Source organism: Aptenodytes forsteri, unplaced genomic scaffold (genome assembly GCF_000699145.1).
Source record: "Aptenodytes forsteri isolate BGI_AS27 unplaced genomic scaffold, ASM69914v1 Scaffold309, whole genome shotgun sequence".
Lineage (NCBI taxonomy): Eukaryota > Metazoa > Chordata > Aves > Sphenisciformes > Spheniscidae > Aptenodytes > Aptenodytes forsteri.
In genome coordinates this window covers 3918908-3927418 of record NW_008795857.1, presented here as the reverse complement: position 1 = coordinate 3927418, position 8511 = coordinate 3918908, and positions in this window count along the sequence as shown.

Below are 8511 nucleotides of genomic sequence, written 5' to 3'. Positions count from 1 at the left end.
TGTGACGTCATGCTCAGCATATAAAGCTGGGGGAAGAAGGGGGAAGGGGGGGGATGTTCAGAGTGATGGCATTTGTCTTCCCAAGTAACGGTTACATGTGATGGAGCCCTGCTTTCCTGGAGATGGCTGAGCACCTGCCTGCTGATGGGAAGTGGTGAATGAATTCCTTGTTTTGCTTTTCTTGCGTGCGCAGCTTTTGCTTTACCTATTAAACTGTCTTTATCTCAACCCATGAGTTTTCTCACTTTTACCCTTCCGATTCTCTTCACCATCCCACTGGGGGGGAGTGAGCGAGCAGCTGTGTGGTGCTTAGTTGCCGGCTGAGGTTAAACCACGACAGCAACATATAGCCCAGAAGACTGGCAAGATGTCTCTCAATTTACCTCTATCTTAATTGCATCAGGAAGCTGCCTCCTGGGCTGATCAGCTCCGAGCCTCTTGGCACATCTCATGCTAATGGAGCAAGGCTGCAGCCGGCAGTTCCTCCCAGGCGCTCACTGGGCTCTTTCACCAGCCTCTGAGTATCAGGTGCTGCAGGCGACGCCTCACAGGAGTACCAAACCAGTCCAGCGTTCCCGTGTGAGAGAACGGGATGTTGCACTGAGCCACCTCGGTGTCGGTGAGCGGAGGTGTTACAAGGCGGGTTCATCTGCAGGGGGATGGGGGGCGGTGGGAAAGGGTGACGGAAAGGACGGGAGGTTTATACAAGTAGCACCCACAGGGTGAAGCTCAGATCGGATTTGCCATTGGGAAATCCCACTCTGTTATTTCAAATTATCTTGATTCCATTTCAGTTTCTGTGTGGGTGGAGATGTATGTAAATGTGGATGTGAGCCCATGTACACACAGAGCAAAGCCAGCCGGACACCTCTGCAACCGTTTGGCTTCCACCGCACTTGCTCCTGGCTCCACTGTGCCAGAGACTGATGCGACCCTGCTGATGAGCGGCTACTATTTGTCAGTGCAGCCCATTTTGCCGTCCCTCATGCTGGCTGGGAATGCGAAACAGGGAGCTGCGGGGCCAGGGGCTAGAGCAATTCCCTTCCCCACTCACCCCCTTGCTCCAGGAGGGAAAATGAGTTCTACCAAAGCCCTGACTCACACCAGCCCCGCTCGCCTCTCCATTTTCAGTGCTTGCTATGTTTCTTCTCCCTGTCTAATTTCCCTGGGCTCTCTCTGGGAGGGAGTGTGGCCAGGCTCACTTCCTTTCATAAAGCACATGTGAGATTTGGGACTGCAGCTCCTGGAGAGCTGGGCTATGGTGTCCTGTGCCAGAGCTGGGCCCTGCGGTGGCCTTAATGTTGCAGAACACAGTGAGTTCAAAATGGCAGGAAGGTACTACTGAAGAGCACATCTCCCTTGCTACACTGGGTGGCCCGAACCTGCTGACGGCTTTAATTTAGGAAGCTGACGGTGGCTCTCTATGTGCAGCGTCTGCCTGTTGGGTTGACTGAGCTATGAGCACATCCCCTTCACTCTACCCTCCCATGCCATAGCCCATTTGGGGTCACAGAGTGCCTCTGCCACCATGGGAATCATGCACCCCCAGGCTGCCTTCCTCCACTTCTCCTTTTCCTCTCCTTTTGCAGCCTAGAGAGCATCCCAGGGAAGCTCCCAAGGGCTGGGAGCCTGGCAGCAGCAGGCCAACAGCATCCCTGCTTGTGGGAGCCTCAGAGGCAGAGGGTGATGTCCAGGGGCCTTCATCTCCTGTCCACGCCCCAGGCAGGTGGGACCAAGCAGGTCTGCAGCTCTCCAGCCGGTCCTTAGCACACGTGAGCAGCCCTACTCCCCTTTCTCTAGCCTGGCTCCTCAGACACAAATGTGCAACAGGAGCAGAATAGGGTCCGTGTATGGGAGAGGCTGAGCTGGAACAGGCACTGGGGCTGAAACAGTTTCTGGCTTTACCTTCTTGGTGATTGCTTTTCTTTATTTAGTATCTACTCCTGGAGGGCAGCTTAATCCTAGAACTTGCCTTTCTTCCCATTAAATGCCATTACTCAGACTCTACACTTCTAGGTGCTAACAGACTAAACAAGATGAAGGACCAGGGGTGTATAATTGTGATACTAATGTATGTCACAGCTTACACAGCAGATAACTACTGTTTGCCAAAAAGGTGCTGGTAAATGGCTTCCAGAGGAGATTTCTCTCTATAGGAGCAGCATTTCACACCACCAGCCACTGTAGTGAGAGCAAAAGCCCACATCCTTACTCCCAGGGGTCCTACCACGTGGTGTAGGCAACAGACTTTGCCTTCCTGCGGCAGCCCTCGAGCACAGCAATTTGCCTCGCTCGGGGGAGTGGAAACACCTTGTGCTTCCTCAGCTTGTTTTGACGCTCTTCTACAGCCAGACTATATTTAAAGAAAAGAAATGAGTTAGTTCTGCCAAACCAAAGGGTTTGACATTTGATTGCAAGTTTTAGGAAGGGAGATAACATGGATATTTTTTCTCAGCCGTGGCCAGCTAGAGTTTGGTTCAGACACTTCCCACCGCAGCAGTGCAGCCTTTCAGAACAGACTGCTTTCTTAAGCCATCTTTTTGTTTTGGTTTGTGTGGTTTTTGGGGTGGGCGTCAGGTTTCCTTGTTAGATTTGGGAGCTGTGTGGTTGCTCTCAAAACTGCCAAGCGTGTCTCACAGGCCCCCTTCCCTGCACACCTAAGTTAGGATATTTCTTGGTATTTCTGTTTTCAGTTGCTCAGGGGCTGAAAGAATGCCAGTGAAATAGGGCAGAGCTTGATGGAGAATGAATTTCTCTGGAGGGAAGAGGGAACCGCAGACGCCTGCCCTTCTATTCCTGTTTACCTTTGCTTTCAAGGAGGTCAACTGAATTGTGGGCATAAACTTACGTTGCGGTTTGCAAACTGATACTCACCAGAAGAGTGTTCTGGCGTCACAAAGGATTTTGTGTTTCGGTTTCTTCTTTCCTAGCTCTTTTATGGCTTGGTAATAACTTGCAACACACGTATCACAGAAACATTATTTACACAACATTTTCACAGCATCACAATTAAAATTACTTGGCAGAATTCCCATGAAGATGTCCCTCACGCAGTAATGACCAACAACCCATTTCAAACTTGAACATCTTCAGTTTCTTCCATATGGTATAGCTGCAGGATTTCTCATAAGCACTGATTGAAAGATTCATAGTCTTCAATTCTGTGTATGTTGAGAAAGGGGTAGGTGGGGGGTGTTTTGCGCAGTGTACATTCGCTTAGCCTCTCTATTGACTTGGTTATGGTCCCCCCTTTCACATGGTACATGACCACCCCGTGGGAGTCACTGTTGCAGGATATCGTGGAAAACAACTATCTCTGTGGCTCCAACAAGGCACCAGACCATGAGAAGCCTCGCGTTGTCAAATACAATGGTCTAGCCAAAGCTCCATCTCTGGACATGTCTGCAGTGCTAGCTCTCAGATGCTAAGCGGGCCCACGAGGCAAAAGATCCCTCTGTCGAGGCCCAGTTTTTATGCTTTAGTTGCTGTCAAAGCCAGGAGGATGAACTAGGTGGACTTTTGATCTGACCCAGTATAGCACTTAGTTCAAGTTTACACTGGCTGGGAGTCAAGCCTGGTTTCTAACATAGTGTGTTGTGCAATCCTTGCTCTCATTCCCAGTGCTGTCCCCCCATCCCACAGAGGTTACTGAGTTTGTATCTCGAGGGAAAGGGAGAGTGCTTTCTGACTGCATTCACGTTTTTACCGTCAGGTCTTGCCCAAGCCTGCTTCTGAGGTCTTACTCAGAGAACTGCTTATGCTTACTTCCAAGAAAGAAAGTGTTTAAATCCAGCTGACCTTAACAGATGTCTTGGAGTGAGGCTTTACCAGCTCTCTGTGCATGGAGTGTGATGGCTTTCTCCCCATTTTCTTATCCATTTTCTGGATTCTCTTTTATCCACAGTTAAATAGGTACTGGGCTCTAACACAGCCTTTCTTAGGCTCTCCCATCCCATCAGTTCAGTTCCGACACAGAACCAAAGAGCTGCTAACTTAGCCCCACAAGTCAGGAGGAGCTTTTCTCTGCTAGACTGGCCTAGGAGAGAAGAGCCAGTGGACTCAAGAAGAGCTTTCCAGCAAGAAGTAATGGGATATACCCTGTTTTTTTAAAACCCCTTTGTAAAGCCCTGAAGTCAAAGGCAGCAGCTGGGGGACTTGATCAGGTGGCACTGTCTGGGGCTGTTGGGATTTCTGTCCACTCATCGTCCAGGCTCTGCTGCAAATCTGTACTGTCACATTTGTTGGCAAGTTTGTATTTTTAGCATCTTGAGATCCCTTGCATTATTGTCGTGGTTTAACGTGGCTTGGGGCACGGGATATGTTTCCAGCCACCCGGTGGGATGGAGGAGAGAATCAGAAGCGTAAAAGTGAGAAAACTCATGGGTTGAGATAAGAACCATTTAATATTTGAAATAAAATAATAATAATAATAATAATTAATAATAATAATAATTTGTAATGAAAAGTAAAACAAAAGGGAGAGAGAGAGGAACAAAACCCAGGGGAAAAAAACACACAAGCGATGCAACTGCTCACTGCCTGTCACCCAATGCCCAGCCAGTCCCCGAGCAACGATCACTGCCCCCCAGCCAACTCCCCCCAGCTTATGTACTGAGCATGACGCTATATGGTATGGAATATCCCTTTGGCCAGTTTGGGTCAGCTGTGCTGGCTGTGCTCCCTCCCAGCTTCTTGTGCACCTCCTCGCTGGTAGACCATGGGAAACTGAAAAGTCCTTGACTTAGTATAAACACTGCTTAGCAACAACTAAAACATCAGTGTGTTATCACATTATTTTCATGCTAAATCCAAAACACAGCACTATGCCAGCTACTAGGAAGAAAATTAACTCTATCCCAGCCGAAACCAGGACAATTTTACAACACCCACGGGTTTCCCTGATCTGGAGCTTGACACGCTCTCACCCAGACACAACAATACTTAACTGTTTATCCACTTTCCTCCCTGGCAAGGCTGCCTCACCGGTCAGCAGCCCTTCTTCGCTGCCACGTGCTGGTTTCTTTAATGATCTAGAAAGGAAGGTGTACAATAATACAAGAAGGATGTGTAATGAGATAAGGAAGATGTGTAATGAGATAAAAGTGATGCAAATACCTGCTGGACAAGAAGGGACTTTGAGGAAGCTCGGGGAGACACCCCTCAGTGGCTCAGTGAAGAGGGATCCCCATTGCAGGAGAAAGCCCAGGATGATGAAAACAAAGTAAGGCAGCCTGGAGCCCTTCTCTGACTCATGGGCTTTATGGGGCTCTAAGTGATCTGTGGCAATGTGGGCATGGTGTAAAAGAGCCTGGGAAAGTATAGTGCTGAGGTCCCAACACCTTTATATCAGCTGGCGTGCAGCCCCTGCCACAGGTCTGCTCACCCATCACACAGGAGATGAGATAACGCAGTGAGAATGACTGTGGGCTAACTTGTCTGGCAAGACCCTGAAAGTACCAGGATGCATTGCCTCAAAAAGGAGAAGAGCAAGGGGGTCATCAATACAAGTGTGCTGATGGTCTCATGGGGGACAATTGTGAACACCTGCTCTTTCCCTCATAACCACAAAAGTGGTGGAGGAAAAGAAGTTAAAGGGTGGGGAATTCCAGTGGAATAACACACATTTTAACATTAGCCGTGAACTCAGCAGTACTCAGAAGGGGCCAGGGTAGCTAGAAGGCACAGGGCTATTGCAAATCGCAGTAAGTTATGCAATTTTTCTTCCCATTCTTATTGCTGGCTCTGAGAGTTGGCCTGGGGAGTTCAGTGAGTTTCCCTCTCAGGGGACAGGGGGGAGTACTGTCTGACTTAAGTTAGCTCTGTACCATCAGGCCAACTTCTGTAATTTTGAAGGCAGTCAGCAAGGCTCAGGAACATTGTAAATAATGACCACATGTGTCAGAAGGGGTATGAGTTATCCTGCTCCCGGGCCTGTCTTTGGCTGCTCATTGACTGAGCTGCTTGGCTGGAATGGATACCCATGACAGAGGGTGAAGGGCAGAGATGTGCTTACTCCACACTTGCCCCCTCCGAGCCCTGACATCTTTCTTAAGAGCACTGGTGCTGGCCACTGTTGGACATGGGATGGAAAGAGGTGGCTGGTGGGATTCATCCCCCATGCACATTTCCAGTGCTCCCCTTTCTTTTTCTTCTCTGGTGCTGCAAGCACAGTTACAGGCTTTGGCTAGTACATCCGCCATGACTTTCCAAGCTTTGCTGTCTGCAGCACCTGAAAAGAAACCCGGAGCATACTGCATTTGATTGCCTGATTCCACCAGCTACAAGCCTGAGGGTAACCTGGCTGTCATGGTGACAGTCTGGAGTACCACCTGCACCTTCAGGGTGTAGGAAGAGGGTTTGGTAGTGGCAGAGTGATTTGAAAGAGAGGCAGATGACTGCCTGCTCCAGAATCACTAAGGGATGTGTGTTGAGCTAGCCTGGTGGGGTCAACAGCTATAGGGGCTTCTCAGGGTTGTCATACCCCACCTGTCTGGGGACTCCAGTGAGGCTGAAAGCCGGGACTTTGCTTTATTAATCAAGTGCTATTTTCTTGTGGCTTTCTCTTAGCTGTACTTATAGCCTGTCTAGTCATTAGCAGCTCCAGGCTGTCACACAAGCAGAGGGAAGACTGCTCATCACTCATCAAATGCTGGGCTTATTTGCGTGTTTTCAGTTTTTATGCAATTTTTTAAAGTGCAAACAGATGTCACAAGATTTTTATCTCCATTACCTTCGTATGGGTTTTATCCCCATTAAACTTGCAAAGAAAAACTACATGCAACCAAGTTTTCGGTCCAGCAACTGCAAGAAGCCCCATGAGACAGAACAGCCCAAAGCCAGGTAGCTTGGTTACACAAAAAGCCTAAATACCCCAGGACTGAAGTGTTGTACAGACTGGGAGTCTTAACAGCTCAGGCTGATCCAAGCTACAGAAAACTATCTTCCTTTTTCATACACTCTTCCTTCATTTACAGCTCAGACCATATTTGTATGAAATCCTCTCCTCTCTCTTCTGGTGATCTGCCTGCCTTCAGCACATGTTGTGTCTGCCCAAAACATTGTCTCTTCAGAGTAGCTCCTGCGGTTGGAAAGTGCTCTTCTCCACACGCTACAGGCACAGGGACTGGGGCAACAGGAGCTGATGGGCTCCCCCTCAGGCATCAAAGAGGCAGTGGTGAGTCTGGCTGTCCAGGCACCATGTCCAGCCTTTGCTGTCTGGTAGACAGCCCAGAGGTAGATAGAGGATTTGAAGTGGACTGGAGGGAGTAAGAGTAAGTATGGGAGACACAGGAAGGGAGTTACAGCATTGCAATCCGGTCATTGAAAGCTAGGCTTCAATAACTGCTGCTTCCAACAGACTTAATTTCACTTACCCAAGCTCATGTCTCAGAGCAGCAGCTGCAGCTTTACAGGAGACCCTGCTGGTGTTCGTCTTCCAACAAAAATACCCTCAGGTCTGCTTTGCAGTTGGAATTGAACAAATCTTCCTTTAAGCTGCTTTCTATTGCATCTAGTTCAGGCATCAGCAGGAAATTCATCTGCATTGCTGCATTACTGTGCTAGCAACCAGGAACTGCAGCAGCATCCAAAGGTGAGGTCTTATCTCTCTACCTATGTCACCAACTTGCACAACACCATAAAATGGTACTGTGCCACAACACACACGGGGGCAAAAGAGTCAGATCTCTTAGCTGTTCTGCCCAGGTGACAGGCACTATTCATACAACATTGCCCTTTATAGGCTTTGACTGAGCCGCACAGAGCCTCCTACAAACAAAGGGGACGAGGCAGATTCTGCCATGAAGCACTCAGCATGTAAGGAGACAAAAGAGTGATGGGATCAGAGAGGAAACAAAAAGAAAGCATTTTTTTTCAAGATCACAGAACAGGTCAGCAGCATTAGGTAACACAATGCTGAACTAAATACCCAAGTGCAGGTGCTTCCTGTAGGACTCCTTCTGTAGATAATCTAGTCTACTTGAGCAGGTTTTGTTAGAGAAATATTTAGGGAGGTGTTCACTGCTTTGATTTGGGCTCACAAGCACATCAAACATGTTGCAGCTGTGTACCATTGGAGGTGAAATAAGCAACTGACAGTGTAGAATGGGGCGATCTGTCAAACTCATAAAACCCTTTTTTTGGGTCCCATTTCTAGGAATAAAAGAAATATTTGTGCAATCACATAAACTGCTAAACATTCTCGCATCGTTATGCTGTTAACTCCCTTCTGTACCAGACGGGAAGGGCCATTAGACCTTTTTCCAATCTGATTTTTGATAAGACTCTTTAAGACCCCTGTAAATCTTGTCAGTAAAGGTATTTGGCATTAAAAAAAAATTGCTTAGGTGAGAGAGCTGGAATGCGGGGTGGTGTTTTATGGAAAGAGCCTGCCCTCGCTTCCTGGAGCATTCAGTCCATGTGCTACTACATCTGCCAAGACAATTCCAGAAGAGATCACCCCATTGCCCAGTTTCCGAAGCAAATGTCAATTTAAAAAAAAAAAAAAAAAAA